Source organism: Lethenteron reissneri, chromosome 21 (assembly GCF_015708825.2).
Source record: "Lethenteron reissneri isolate LAM-NWPU_2019-01 chromosome 21, ASM1570882v1, whole genome shotgun sequence".
Classification (NCBI taxonomy): domain Eukaryota; kingdom Metazoa; phylum Chordata; class Hyperoartia; order Petromyzontiformes; family Petromyzontidae; genus Lethenteron; species Lethenteron reissneri.
This window is the reverse complement of record NC_083799.1, coordinates 4,241,401-4,258,016: the sequence shown is the minus strand read 5'-3', so window position 1 is coordinate 4,258,016 and position 16,616 is coordinate 4,241,401. Positions and strand designations below refer to the sequence as shown.

The following is a 16,616-nucleotide window of genomic DNA, read 5'->3' as shown; positions in this document are numbered from 1 at the left end:
CTAGTAACACGGACACTGCCGATTTATCCGCACAGTTGTGAGATGCTATGTGTATTGTAGACATCCCTACAGAAATGCTGCAAATTTCTATATCCTAAATAAATCGTAAAATAAAGGGATATTTACATTAAGCACTGTTTTTACAGGAACATCGTTTTTTTATATTCATTACAATATCAATTAACGTTATGTCATTGCACATCATATACAAATGTATTTCACACATGGAGGCACTTTTTTTATATATAACAGGACCCTGCGGGGTGGGCTGGTAGGAACAAATAACCAAAGAATATAAACATAATGTATCATTACACTTGTTTAGCCAGGAAAGCCCCACTGAGTCAAAATGTTTTTGTAGGGTCCTGCCAAGTGTTTGCAGTAGGGGGCGATGTTGCTACACCTAATCGGACGATACGAAGGGAGAGATTGAGGCCTAGTTCTAGGCTTTAGGCCTAGCTGTAGGCTTTAGGGCGCTGAGTTAATTTTTAATTTAAATGTTTTAATTATTATGTAAAAGCTTTAAATTTAAATGTTTCTATTTAAAAACATGAGGGAATGTAACATTGTTAAACATGAACTCCCTTTCACACACGCGGGGGTACGATACGAAGGGAGAGTTTCAGGCCTAGTTCTAGGCTTTAGGCCTAGCTGTAGGCTTTAGGCCGCTGTGAGTTTTTATTTAATTTCAAAGTTTTAATTTAAAGCTATCTCAGGGAATTATAAGGGAATGTTACACGTGTTTAGCCAAGAAAGCCTCATTAATTTAAATGTTTTAATTAAAAGCTATCTGAGGGAATTATAAGAGAATGTTACACTTTTTTAGCCAGGAAAGCGTCACTGAGTCAAAAGGTTTTTATAAGGTCATGCCAAGTGTTTGCAGTAGGGGGCGATATTGCTACACGGTCGGACGGACTAAATAATCTATTGGTGGCTGGTCCACTTCGTTCCTACCAGTATTATTTAATTGACGATGTTGATTACTTAAATGTGTAAATTGACCTCTTAAATTTCATTTATGTGTGTCCTGCAGTCAATTGCTGTCCTTTTTGTCCATCAGTCATGAGTGGACACAGATATGTAGACAAGAGCATGCAATCAAGGTAGCATGCTTCAGTCACGTCTACTGTGACTGCTAGATTTCGCAGAGAGCCCAAATAAAATGCTTTACCGGGTCAGCACAATGGAGGCATTCTAGCTCAACAGTGGTATCTTTTGTGCTGCCATTAAGCCCTTACTTTGTCCACTGAAATTAAATCTCTGCCGGGCACAAGTCGAACACAACAACACAGCATTATAGGATATACATTATTTATTTTATTAATCTTAAACAACGTGAGATAAAATTGAATGTTTTCTATCATGTTATAAACATGTATTTGTACTCCTTTTGGAGTTTTATTTGACTGAATTAATTTGACTTCTCTCGACCTTCATACATTGCGATACATTTGTAGAGAGTCCACCAGATGAAGATTGAGTGTCGACACTTTTCTTTATTTTCCCTCGGGCTCACGCCATAACGCGTCCAACCTGCTCCGTTCCTCACCCAGAAGCGCCTCGATTGCCCCGCCTCTCCCGCTGACGTCACCCTCTTTTTCCTCCTGACGTCATCCTCGTACTGGACCCTAAGATCACGCGAGTATTTATACCCTCGGATCACGTAAGTATCAGCACTACATCACACCCCCAGCCCCCCAAAGAAAAAGGCATCCTCGACTAAACAACCCGTGCAAATCCAAGGGATTCGGGGAAACCCTAACCCCTTTTGGCGTCCTCTGGTCTAACACTGTTTTGAGACTAGGTTCAAAAGAAAGCCGTCTCTCGTGTGGACCAATCAGTTTAAAAGACAATGCATATATTATCAGAGTATGTTTTTTGTTTGCATTCTAACCACAAGTATTGTGGTTAATGCAGATATGATTCCTTGTAAAAGGTTTCAGTTTGGTGTTTTAACATCTCAACACCTGTTTTGTTGCCAGAAAAAGGGGAAAACCTACTCTCAGTATGTAATTTGTTTTAGTTTGGGTCCATGCAAATGTGTGTATATATAAACATGTAAGCAAGATAAAAAATTATGAAGGAAGACATTGATATGAGTACAACAATGCATATTTTACAATCTATCTGAAGGCAAAAGATCGTTAAATACTTTTAGAAGTCATCAGAAACACACAGGACCAGCATATTCATTTCGTAGATGCAGTTGATGCATTGCTTCTGCGAATAATTTTAATGGTCATGATTTTGAGCCAATCTCATCTAACTGGTCTCCTCTGCAGCGAAGTAGAATAAATGACAGCAGCTTAATGTTAACTTTTTCCATAAATATGCTATATTCCTCTGTTGATATGCAAATTCCTTTGTCAAGGCGCCCTTCCTCCCCTAACCCAGCTTAAATATACGCTGCCAAGCTTGGTGGTATTCATTCAGACGCTGTCTTTCCGACAGACCTGCTCTTCACCTGAGGACGGCTGCTTGCGTTGTGGCCGAAACGTCGTGAGAATTGTATTTTATAATGTTTTATTTTTATTATTTTATTATTTCCCTTCTACGTGACTTTACTGAAAGAACCAAGAAGAGCTTAATGTTTGTACGTGCTTTACATTATTGATCCTCATCACACCATTCAATTCCATAATTAAAAGTCTTCAACCCCCAATCACCCACATGCACTCTCCAGCACACAAGCATCCAAATATTTGACAATGTGAATGAATGCTATAAATTTTGCAAAGGCTAAGGCAATCAATATTAATTTTGTCATCTACTTTTATTGGACACGAGTAGGAAGTACCCGGCATTGCACGGGGGAAAAATATATTTCAAAACTTGTCTTCTCTTAAAAACATAACACGAAGCTATTGTGAAAGCCCGGTGTGCCGTTTGTCCATTTGTCCATCAATAAAATTATAAGAAGTTCAAAAAGTTATAGAAAGTGGGTGGTAAATAATTGATCTAAAAGGTTTCCGAAAATTGTCGACTCCCCCCTCTAAAAATATTTTTTTTATCCCCGCTTAGGCATATATACCTACACACCCTACATACAATAGAGTGAGTAGTATCTAGTGACTCTAAAGTAGTATCTGGCTCTACAGTAGTATCTACTGATTCTATAGTAGTATCTGCTGACTCTGTAGTTGTATCTACTGACTGTACAGTAGTATCTACTGAGCCCAGTAGTAGCTACTGACTGTATAGTAGTATCTACTGACTGTACTAGTAACTACTGGCCATAGTATCTACTGACCCTACAGTAGAGTCTACCAATTCGAAAGTAGTAACTACTAACTCTATAGTAGTATCTGCTGACTCTATAGCAGTATCTGCTAACTCTATAGCAGTATCTACTGACTATATAGTCGTATCTATTGACTCTGCAGCAGTATATACTGACTAGTGGAATCTACTGACTGTAGTATTATCTACTGACTCTATAGTAGTGTAGTGAGCCCAACTGATTCGCAGACGTTATCTTGGGAGCAACACTATTAATTCCGCATTAACACGTAACACAACACAATCTACACTCGGGTCTCGAATGCCCATCTAACCATGCTACGGCTGAACTAGACACGGTTCGCTATCCAGGTCCGGACCACAAGCTGGGTCCTGGACCGCATGGCTAGAGGCTTCTTCTCCCCGACGTGGATCTTCCAACACCAACACTTGAAGAACCCTGAGCTCCTCACGGAGCTCTCATTATATGCTCCCGGGCTGGCGCTGACTCCGCCCTTAGCCCCGCCCACCTTTCAGGCTTCTCGAGCTCCTTCTCGAATTTTCCCGAGAACCCCTAGGGTCCACGTGACCGCCCCTCGGCCCCCGTCCACGAGTGGCCCCCCTGCAGTATCGTCCAGTCACGTGACAACAGGTCAGCCAGAGTGTCATGCCCCAGAGTAACCCTGGCTGGCTGACGCTCCCTCTCGCTCCTTCACTGGGAGCCGGTATCGCACACTGCTCGCGGTGCCTCCACGCTAACCAGTGCTCACCCAACCACCGCTAGGGTTGGTATTGCAGCCCGTAACCCGGGCTGCCCGTAATGACAACATTACCGGCCGTGACTTCGCAAGCTCCGGCACCATACAGTTACGAGTACAGTCACTGCAGTAGTATCTACCAACTCTACGGTTGTATCTACCGACTCTATAGTAGTATCTACCGACTCCATAGCAGTAACTACTGACTCTGTAGTAGTATCTAATGACTATAGTAGTACCTACTGAATCTAGAGTAGTATCTATTGACTCTATAGTAGTATCCACTGACTATAGCAGTATCTACTGACTCTATAGTAGTATCTACCAACTCTACAGTAGTATCTACGTACTCTATAGTCGTATATACCGACTCTATAATCGTATCTATCGACTCTATAGCAGTTTACTAAATTAACATATTAACTCACGCACACACACATCGACTCGTACACACATCGACTGATACACACACACACACGGATGTAGACACACACACACATGGTGGCAGACACGTACACGGACTCACATGCACACAAGGGCTTCGACACAATAATACATATATTAATATTGACCAAGTAAATTTAGAAATATTAGTTGTCAGCACACAAATAAAAATATTTTACTATTTCCAAGGTGATTATTAAAATAATAGGTTTATATCAACGTGAGTTTAGCTAAAGGAGCAAGAAAATTGTACTTAACATTGCGGTGGTGAGGCCTAGTCCCGTGCAGAGCCCCCGGTCTCGCCTTGCTTGCCCAACCGGCCGAGGTGGTCAGCTGGGGCTGTGGCTGGGCCGCTACCCCCCCTCCCCCCGACCATCGCCCCGCACACACTACAGTAGCAGTATCTACGGACTATAGTAGTATCTACCGACCCTATAGTAGTAAGTACACAACATTGGAGTGGGGGGGGGGGGAAGAGGACATCACACTGAAGAATTTACCTCTGCATGTATTTCTTTTGTATTTTTAACGCGAATGAGAAATCCTCCCTCCACGGATGGCGTCTGTGCATTGCTTTGGGAACCACGGGTGAGCGTTCTCGCGCATGCGCAGATGTGTGCTTTGGTGCACGCTCAGCACAGTAATATAATAATTAATAGTAATAAATTGCTTATTTAACTACTTTAAAGTTGACAGATGGGAAATACGAATAGCGCTGGCTCACCCCAGGGCTTATCGCGTGGTATCTGGGTACTTTTTTGAAACGTATACCCCACAATTTGTGAATTAAAAGTGTCACAAGTTGCGTCCACACACAGACACACATACAGACAGACACACAGACAGACAAAAATGACTTATATAGATAAGACACAAAATGGCTAGATATTAAAGGTGAAAACCAACAACAATTCTCCCAACTCATGTGCCATACACAGGAATTCATTATATATGACATTCCAAGATGGAGCTTTGTGGAGATCTGCCTTTGCCAGTGCATTGCGATTCCAGTAGCTGGGCATGGACATGAGTGGATGAGTAATGCGAACGATGCAGATGGCATTGTCACGGTGGCGAGATGTTAACTACATTGCCTGGTATACAAGAGGTCGTGGGTTCAATGCAGACCCTGACGCCTGTATATTTGCACTTTGCATGTTCTCCCCGTGTTCGCGTTGATTTTTCTCCAGATCCCCCGGGTTTTTACCTCCACATTTAGAAACATGCGTTGAGAGTATTTGGCTGACGTAAATTTCCACATGATAAGCCACTTCGTTGAGTGATCATTTGTGGCTAGGTCACTTCTGAAAAAGAGCTATATGGCTCAGTGGGCCTTACCTGGTAAAATAAAAATAGTTAATTGTCCTGACCTGAGAGTTGAAGCGCACTTGGCAAATATTGCAAGTGATGAGCTGCCTCTTCCTGGGCTGTGCTGGAAGGCCGAATGTGTGGTTGATCACAGCTTTCTGGACCGGATCCATCTGCCATGGAAAAAACATCGGTTATTATCATGATGATAATATTCATGATATTACCATAATCGTTTATCCGGGAAAGCCTCAATTCAGTTCAGTTTGATATTACTCGTGACATCAAGGGGTCATATTGGCATCACTCCAGATCCATTAAAATAAGCTGGCGCCGCTTGCTTTGATGTTTGGCTTGTTGTTCGAGCTTGAGAAGGGCAAGGCACCTCTATTCTGTGATGTTACCTCTCCAATACAGTCGGGGTCATCAATCTGTTCCTTCTTCCACTTACACACCCTTGAATGATGGTTTTTCAGGAGGCCATCTGTTTTTGTACAATGTACAAACCAATGGAGGTTCTTTCTAATAATGCGGATATGACTCTCAAACAGGCTGGCAACATAGCCACAAGGCTTGTGTGGTCAGCCTATCCGAGTCTCTTTTTTGGAAGGGTTGATTTTGAAAAAGTGGCTAATTCCTTATGAAAAATGTTGCTTCTTGTCACAGCAATCATAATTAAAAAAAAACATGTATATATAGGTCAGAACCCTACTTGCTGTGTTATAACACTTTTTTGCTCTGAGAAGACATCTACACCAAGGATATGGAGCAATTACATCAGCTCAAATGCACATACATCAAATACATCACAGGATCGTAAGAGATGGCAGTAGCTTGGGAAGGCCTTCATCCAGCAGTGAATTGATCATGCCTGATAATGGTGATGATCTGATGAGATTGAATTCTCGAGCACATGGTTTGTGATGTATTCACGACATTACTCGTGTGCACACATATGTGCCGCACGTATTCTAAGAGACTAAATCAATGTGAAACAAATTAAGTAGACCCATAATACATGTTTTTTGGGTTAGATCGCGTAAATATATAAATGTGTCATTAAACCCGCCACCACCCGACACAGCCAATTAGTAAGGTTTTTCACGTAAACGGAACATGCCAATTCGTTACTAGTGTAGTGTCGTAGGTCTCTTCTTCCTTCTCCTAGAGGCTTGTGTGTGTGTGCGGGTGGCGTGCGTCGCACACACACTCAGTCGGAGACGAGGTAGTCGCAAGAGGCACCGTCTTTCCTTTATTATGTTCACACCACCAACTCTGGCCCCCTCTCTGACGACCACGCTGCCGTACGACCCGGCCCAGACACGAACCCATCTGCGATTGCACCGACGGCGTCGACCGAGACAGCCAACTACTGTCCGGCCGTGTAATTATCGGGCGAAGACGGCAGCGATGAAGGCGGCGATGACGACAGCGACGATGAGATGAGTCCACTCCCAGAACCGGCAGCCCAGAGCTTTCGCTCTCCGCTGCTTATATTCCCCTTGGCACGACTTGGTTCTGCCCGAGCCGCGCCTCCCTTCTCGAACCCACCAGAGGGTTCCAGCGGCCTCCCTACGAGGTCTACCGTGACCCTTGCCCCAGTTTGTATGCCCTGCCGGCACATCCGTGTATATGGTCAACAGTGTGTGTGTTAAGTGTCCACCTGCAGTTCCAGCTGCTGTACAAAAATCAGTGCTGTGTCACTACACTAGTACAGCACACCAGTGGGTTGGGGAGCCAAGCCACAACATTTACAATCTGAGTACGACATTTTGCCACATTTGTGGAGAAGTCCTCCTGTTTCGTTCCTTAAATAGAAGGGTAGATGTGATGACAACACTTGTGTGCTCCTTTTGCGCAAAGTGGGGGGGGGGAATTCATGGATGCATATAAATCACTATGAGTATCCATTGCCCTTTGGGTTATTTATATGGTAATCATTGTACATTATGCATGCACATTATGTAAGCCCATTGTTTTTGTACTTCCTGTCGATTGTGTGTAGTAAAATAGCCTTACCAACGATAATCCCTATTGAAGTATGGTGACCTGTATAGGCATGCATTTCAACAATGTGTAATGTGAGGTTATATCCGGGTCATTGACAGATTACAACTCGTCACGATGATTGGCTCTGCCGGTCCTGGTCCATAGCCAATGGGGGGAAACCTAGGGGCGTGGCCCTGGCGTAATGGAAAGGTGACAGCTGTTTGTAGAGGATTGGTTCTGCTGGCTTTAGCCACAGCCAATGGGGAGACGAGTCAGGGGCGTGGTACCGGGAGCCTATGGTGGAGTCTGGAAGATTCCATAGAGGCTAACCAGGATTGGTGGAAATGTACCACGTGATCCGGGTATTAAATAGGGGTGGAGACGAACAACATGTGGTCAGAACTGGAACGAACGAAGGGGAGAGGCCACGCGAGAGCGGGGGTCCAGGCTGCCACGTGGCTGCGCGTGTCTCTCTCTTTCTATCCCTCTCACACTGTCTGTCAGCAGCGTGAAGGAGTGCTGTAATGAAAGACGAATAAAGACCGGATTCCAGAAGTCGCTTCAACGACCTTAATTACATTGGTGACAGAAGTGTCTCTTGAGACCGTTTGGACGATTCTTACATAATGTCCAAGCACCTCAAGAAGAGAAACCCACCGGACCCTCCGTTGGAGGAAGAGGTTGAGGCGGACGAGGACGAGCTGGTGGGAGTTGCGGGTCCTCTACCTCCGTCTGCTGCTCTCCCCGACGCCGCTCATCGCCGACAGGCCGGCGAAACAACGTCTCCGGCTGCGGACGAGGGGTGGCGTCGGCTCGCGGAGCAGATAGAATCGCTCCGTGCAATCCTGCTAAATCTTGTAACGGCGGTCGCGTCATCAGCGGCCCTCGGTCGGCCACGTGGAATTCACCCAAGGGCCGATGATCAAGATTTTCAGCGGGAAACGACGTCCGCCATTACTCCTGTCGCGGAGGGAGAGGCCTCCATCTTGGGCGGGGCTGCTGCAACGGAGCCGCCGCACGCCATCTTGGGCGGGGCTGCTGCCACGCGGCCGCTGGACGCCATTTTGGGCGGGGCTGCCACCACACGGCCGCCGGACGCCATCTTGGGCGGGGCTGCTGCCACGCGGCCGCCGGACGCCATCTTGACGGAGCCGCGTACTGCGCGGAGAGCGGGATTGGAGACGCTCGAGGCCTCGGACATTCACCGCGGCCATCGCCTTCCTCAAATTAAAGAATTTGTCGCCGGGGGCGACTAGAGTGCGTTCACGTGGCGGTTCGAGTCAGCCTTTCGGTCGGTGCGATGGACGGAGGCAGAGGCGCTGGAGGCTCTGCCCACGCTGTTGGATGATGTCTCCTTGGCAGTCTTCCGATCCATCCCGGCGAGTAAGAAGAAGACGCTGCGTGACGCTTTCACGGAAATGGCGGAGTTCTACGAGCCGCCAACGGGGGCTACCAGGAAATGTATGCAACGTCGTCGAGGAGCAGAAGAATCGCCCTTGGCTTACTGAGGGGCGCTGTTAGCGCTTGCCATGGCCTGCCTACCCCGATTCGTCAGCCGATCTCCTGGATCCTCTCATCCTTTCCAGAATGATTGAGTTAGCCCAGGAACTAAACATCTCGTTGCCGGTGTGCGGCCACGAACCGCTTACGTCTCGATGGGCGGCGCGCTGCTTGGACGCCAAGTTCAACCTTAAACGCTGGGATCAGATGGCAGCATGGACGGGGGATCCTGAAATAGACGGTCCACCGTTGGGGTGGTCTCCACGTCGGGTCGTCCACGGCTCCAACAACTCCAGCGACGACGAGGTGATGGCTGCTGTTCCTCGCTGGGTCCCGAAACGCCGGCCACGCGAGCAGCGTGATGGGGCCGGACGACCACGAGCGGGAACCTGGGCGAGCGACCGCTGGGCGACGGCGGCCACGTGTTTTAAGTGTGGCCGCCGAGGCCATTTCGCCCGGGATTGCCGCTGCCGACTTCAACCTTCTCAGCTCCCATCGGGCCGGCTTCCATCTCCACCGGACGCGGATCCATGGCACCCTCGGGCAAGTTGGCACATATCGGAAACCCGGCAGGTCTTGTCACATCACCCATCCACTCACACACATTTGCACTCCGGAAGGGAATTGTGGATCACCTGTGTCGATGCCGCACTCGGTTACACAATGGAAGAAATTGTCCCGTAGGGTGGTGGCAGCCGCGTCGGGGTCCTCGACGGTACGGGGTACCATCGATGGGATCGATGTTCATATTTTGGTGGACACTGGCGCGTCTGCTACCATCATTTCCGATGTTATTTTTCATCTCCTGTCCATTCCTACTTCGCGGATCCGACCGGCTAACGACGCATGCGTCGCTGCAAATGGGTGTAGCATGGGTATTTTGGGGCGAGTAGATGTGCGCATTGCTATAGGGATTATCACCGCGGAGGGACCAGTTTTGATCTCACGTTCAATGGCCATCCCATGCCTATTGGGCACCGATTTCCTTGGCCGCATGCCAGTTAAAATACTTGTCGACCAAGGTTGCTTGGAAATGCCAGGGGGCCGTTGAATGTCGTTTCTGCCGTCCCTGCAGGGCCGTTCGCCCCCAGGGAATGCTGTTAACGCGATTGTTGCTGCCACGGTAGAAGTACCATCAGGCTCACAAATGCTTATTCCGCTGCGTTACCGAAAGCGATTGGAAGCTGCAGACGGTGCGACGGGTGTGCTGTTGTCCCCGTCGAATTCTGTGGCAAAATCATTTTCCCTAGTGGTGGCTCAAACTATTGTTCGGCCTGGTCAGGCCCCGTTTATACAAGTGTTAAATGGGGGCCCGGACCGGGTCGTCGTCCCGGCTGGCTCGGTGTTGGCTCACGCCACTACCGATTTTACCAGCTTTGAGGGTGAATCACCCACAAAAATGGCCGCTGGCGGGCCACGATCCGATCGTTCAGACGATCGATGGATCGCAGATTTGTGCGGGGAAAATACGTCCTTTTCGGCCACGCAGCGGAGTACGCTGACGTTTTCAGTAAAAACGATTTGGATCTGGGCCATACCTCGCTCTTGTCGCACCATATCAACACCGGTGCGGCGGGACCGATTTGTATGCACCCACATCACATGAGCCCTGCAGAAAGGGAACACGTGCGTGGCGCGGTGGACGACATGTTGGCGGCCGATATAATTTCGCCGTCCAACAGTCCTTGGGGCGCGCCGGTGGTGCTGGTTAAGAAAAAGGATGGTGGGACGAGGTTTTGTGTAGACTTTCGCCAATTGAATAAAATATCCGTGGCGGACGCATACCCCTTGCCACGGATGGACGACTCGTTGGACAGTTTGTCAGGGGAAAATGTTTTCTCCACCCTCGACCTGTCATCTGGGTTTTGGCAGCTTCCCCTCGATGACGCGTCCAGACCGAAAACGGCGTTCCGCACGCCACAAGGCCTCTTTGAGTTTAACCGCCTACCTATGGGCTTGAATGCGGCACCGGCGACATTCCAATGCCTGATGGAACTGGTGCTGGCGGGGCTGCAGTGGGAAACGTGCCTCATATATTTGGACGATATCATTGTATTCAGCCGCACTTTCGAGGAACACCTCCAACGACTGGAGACTGTCTTTCGGAGGATGCGCTCGGCTGACCTAAAAAGTGCCACCTTTTGCAACGATCCGTCCGCTACTTGGGGCACATCGTCAGCTCTGACGGTGTGTCCACGGACCCTCAGAAAACAGCGTGTGTCCGAGAGTGGCCCACGCCCACTTCGGTGGGCGACGTACGGCGGTTTATAGGGTTCGCATCCTACTATCGCCGTTTTGTTAAGAGTTTCGCGACGCTGGCTAAGCCGCTGCATGTTTTGATGGGGAGAAATCTGAGATTTAAATGGGGCCCGGAAGAGGAGCGCTCTTTTCAATCTCTTCGGGATCACCTGGCCACCGCGCCGACGCTCGACTACCCAGACTTTTCCCAGCCGTTCATCCTTGACACGATATCGGCATAGGAGCCGTTTTGTCGCAACGGAAAGACGGGGTCGAGCGAGTGGTGGCATACGGCAGCAGGGTTCTGTCCCCTGCCGAGACGCGATATTGAGTGACGCGATGGGAACTGCTAGCAATCGTACATTTTGTTCGCCAGTACCGGCCGTACCTGTATGGAAGGAAATTCCTCGTGCGCACTGACCATGCTGCCTTGCAATATTCTTTGAAATTGGAACAACCGTCCGGTCAATTGGCTCAGTGGTTAGAATCATTACAGGAATATTCCTTCAATATCACGTACCGCAAGGGTACTCGCCATGGCAACGCGGACGCTCTCTCCAGGTTGCCCCCGACTCCTCCCTGCGCCTGTCTGACGGGTACGCACCGCTGTGCGGCGCTGCCTACCTCACCCTGTCCGGTTATGGGGGCGATGTCGAACGATGAAAGCCAGAATGTACCCGTTGGCGCCGACGATACGCTGCATTTGCCGCACTCGGTGTGGCTACGCGAGCAGGAGGCTGATGCCTCTCTGGCTCCGCTGCGGGAACTGATCGGGAAACCGAGATATCATTTGGCGGGATGGAAATGGCAGATGTTTCGGGGCCAGGCAGGATTGCTGATGTGTACGGATGCATTGTCTGACCGTTCACGCCTGGTTGTGCCGACATCCCTTCACCACAATCTGGTCCGCGCTCTGCACGCCGACAAGCTGATGCACCTCGGTGTGCAGAAAACATTGGCCGCGATGCAGCAGGATTTATTTTGGGCCGGCATGACAGCAGATGTTACTAACTTTATCCTGTCATGCCATGATTGTGCAAAGCGGAAACCGCCTCGTCAAAATTATGTCCCGCCCCTACGTTCGATCGAGGTATCCCGTATTAATGAGCTGGCTGCTCTGGATATCCTGGGCCCGTTCCCTCCATCGGCTAGGGGAAATAAATACCTTTTTGTCGGGGTCGAATATTTTTCTTGCTGGCCTATGGTCTGGCCTTTGCCTGACCAAACGGCCTCATCCATCACCAAGGCTTTCTTGAATGGATATGTCATGGATAAAGGAGCACTCGAAGGGCTGCTCACAGATCAAGGACATAACTTCTCCTCCAAATTGCTCAAAGAAGTGTGCTCTGCTTTGGGTACAAAGAAAATCCGCACTTCCCCTTACCATCCGCAAACGGATGGCATGGTGGAACGATTTAACCGCACCCTTTCGGCCATGCTTTGTCACACGGTGAGTGAAAAACAAACCGATTGGGACTTGCACATACCGGGCGTCTTGGCGGCATACCGCATGGTTCCGCACGCGTCCACAGGATATTCACCATTTTTACAGATGTATGGCCGTGAGAATGTACCCCCGATTGATGTGCAACTTGGTGCAGCGGTGAAACAACCGTCCCCTTCCTTGCCTGACCACGTGCGGGACTCGCTTAAACCGGTTATGGAGGCGCGAGAGGCCGCCAGATGTGCGACAGCCTGTACGCAGGCAAGAAACGAGAGGTATGCGCATCGATCGCGAATTGACATGCCTTGGTCGGTGGGCGATATGGCATGGCTCCATTGCCCTCAGGTGCCAGTGGGTATGTCCCCTAAACTGCACAAGCCTTGGCGGGGGCCTGTGAGGCTGGTGGGCATTCGGAATCCCCAGAGTCATCTTCTTGGTTCTTTCGGTAAAGTCACGTAGAAGGGAAGTAATAAAATAATATTTTATTACTTCCCTGCAGTCACGAAAGCTTTAAATCGAAAAATCCCCAGAGTGTTCGCATCCAGTACGGCCAACGTCGTTGGTATGTCCATTCGTCGTGGCTCAAGCCCTACGTTGACCCACGTGCTGGCCCTTCATCTCCACTTGTTGACCTGCCGGGGTCTGGCGTGCCGAATGTGCCACTTGCCACGCCAATTGATCCCCAGCGGGGCTGTGTTATACCCCCCGCAGATGAACAGGTTATGAAGGACGACGAGACCCCGGACGTTCCACCTCCAACGGGGCCTGTCCCAGATACAACGGAAACCGAAACTTCTTCTTCTCCACGGCAACCACCACTTGCTGAACAGTCGGCGAGGCAACCACGAACGAAGGGAGGAGAGGGTCCGGCGTCGCGTACGCGGTCGAAGTCTCTCCCATTTCGCTAATACTGCTTGCCTTGCGGTCTGTCACCCTGGTATTACTGCGCTCCAGGGGCGCCCTAATGTATGTCTGTTGTTTTAATGTTTTACATTCCTCGGCGCGTTGACGCCTACTCCCCCTTACCTTGTTAATGTGTCTTAGACGCCCTAAGATTTATTCAAAGGGATTTGGCCTGTCACCCCTTTTCCCAGCCGAGACGGCTGACTTTTTACACCGGGGGGGGGGGGGGGTGATGTAATGTGAGGTTATATCCGGGTCGTTGACAGATTACAACTCGTCACGATGATTGGCTCTGCCGGTCCTGCTCCATAGCCAATGGAGAGAAGCCTAGGGGTGTGGCCCTGACGTAATAGAAAGGTGACAGCTGTTTGTAGAGCATTGGTTCTGCTGGCTTTAGCCACAGCCAATGGGGAGACGAGTCAGGGGCGTGGTCCCGGGAGCCTACGGTGGAGTCTGGAAGATTCCATAGAGGCTAACCAGGATTAGTGGAAACGTACCACGTGACCCGGGTATTAAATAGGGGTGGAGACGAACAACACGTGGTCAGAACTGGAACGAACGAAGGGGAAAGGCCACGCGAGAGCGAGGGTCCAGGCTGCCACGTGGCTGCGCGCGTCTCTCTCTTTCTATCCCTCTCACGGTGTCTGTCAGCAGCGTGAAGGAGTGCTGTAATGAAAGACGAATAAAGACCGGATTCCAGAAGTCGCTTCAACGACCTTTATTACAAATGTATTATTTGATGATTTGCTTCCAAGCAGCACTAAGTCTGTAGCTATCTGAACGGTTAAAATTATTTGTATTTCTCTCAATTTCGATAGATTTTCTAATTAGTATTGGCCAGTAGTAACTAGTTTTGCACAGAACTTCAACATTATCAAAATCAATTGAGTGTCCTTGTTGGCACACATGTTCTGCTACTGCCGACATTCATCCTGTCTGCCCAACAGAGCATTTGCCACAAGTGCAATTAATCCAGTACACACCTTCTGTTGATATCTTTGGTGATACATCTTTTGTACCAGATATAAATTTGCGTATTTATGTACCTGTGCTAAATCGGAGTCGGATGTTTTGTTTTTCCCAAAATTTGGCTAGTTTATCAGTTACTCCCGAAATGTACGGTATTTTAATCATTTTAACTACTTGGTCAGTTTCAATGCTCGTGTTATTTTATTTGGTGTTGACATTCAATGCCCAGTTGATTTGTGCATCATTGTAACCATTCAAATGCAGTTCTTCTTCAACATGTTTAATTTAACTTCTCATACTATAACCATCTGACACTTTCTTAGCCCGATGTATGAGGGTCTTGATGAGAGCGGATTTGTGTGTGGGGTGCTGGTGTGACCCTGCATACAGATAGGCGTCAGTATGCGTTTTCTTTCGGTAAACACTGTGTGTTATTTTACCATTTCGACCCCGTCAGAGCAGAATATCCAGAAATGGTAGAGTTCTGTCAGCTTCCACTTCAATGGCGAACTGGATGGATCGGTTTTGCGAGTTCAGATGATTTAGAAATTGGTTAAGTGTATTTTTGCCATGTGGTCAGACCACCAATGTGTCATCCACATATCTAAACCAAGCAGAGGGTTTTAGTGTGTTTGAAGCTATTGCTTTTGTTTCTAAATCTTCCATCTACAAATTAACTATCACAGGAGACAAAGGAGAGCCCATTGTTGTTCCTTTTTATTTATATGAGTCACCTTTCCACAAGAAATAGGTGTTCTTTAGACAGTGTTCAGCTAGTCGTGGGATATCTTTGGCTAAACCTGTGTTACCAGAGTGTTGAGTAATTTAATTGTGTCGTTGACCGGAACCCTCGTGAACAGAGAAGTAACATAAAAACTTAGGAGAATATCATTAGTGTTAAGTTTAATATATTTAATTATATTTACGAGATGTTAAGATTTTTTTAATGAATGAAGAGGTCCTACAGATATTGGTCATGAAAGCCTACGTGTTAAACAAATTAAGAAGAATTTGCAAAACTGAAAATGAGGCTGTCATCTTCTTACCTATAAATGTCATTTTTGTCTGTCTGTCTGTGTGCGCACGCTTGCGAGGAATTTGGCTCTCAAACAGTGGGGTTTACGTAAAAAAGGTAGGTCCCACGCCGTAAGCCCCGCGGTGAGCAAGCGCTCTTCCTTTTTCCCATCCGTCAACTTTTAAGTACTTTATTTAGCGATTTTGTGCAGTTTTCATTTATATATTTATCAAATAGTGTGTGATCGACCATACCAACTCACACCTTCGCGGGAGGGAACGGCCGCTACCAAGTCGCATGCGTTCGGTGGGGGTGAAGGGGACATTTTCTTTTACGCATTAAAAATTCAATCAAAATACACATAACGCTTAAGGTTAATTCTTCACAGTGTGATGTCCTCTTCTCCCCCCCCCCCACCCCGATGCGTGCAGTTACTACTATAGAATCCGTACATGATATTATAGTGCTTAGATAGTATTATTGTAGTGCGGGGGGTAGCGGCCCAGCCCCCAGCCTGCCAAGGTGCCACCTCGGCCAGCTGGGCAATCTAGGCGAGACTGGGGGCTCTGCATGGGACTAGGCCTCACCATGGCAATGTTAAGTACAATTTTCTTGCTTCTTTAGCTAAACTCACGTTGATAGAAGCCTATTATTTAAATAATCACCTTGCAAATATTACATTAATAATGTTCGTGTGCAGACAACTAATATTTCTATTCCTTGCTTCTTTCACTAAACTCACGTACATAGACACCTTTATTATTTAATAATCACCTTGGAAATAGTAAAATATTTGTATTTGTGTGCTGACAACTAATATTTCTAAATT

At 48.0% G+C, this 16,616-nt stretch overlaps 1 pseudogene; it reads right to left on the bottom strand.

Moving 5' to 3' along the window:
- Positions 1-16,616, bottom strand: part of LOC133345079 (zinc finger protein 385D-like) — a 122,697-nt pseudogene that overhangs the window by 22,108 nt on the left and 83,973 nt on the right.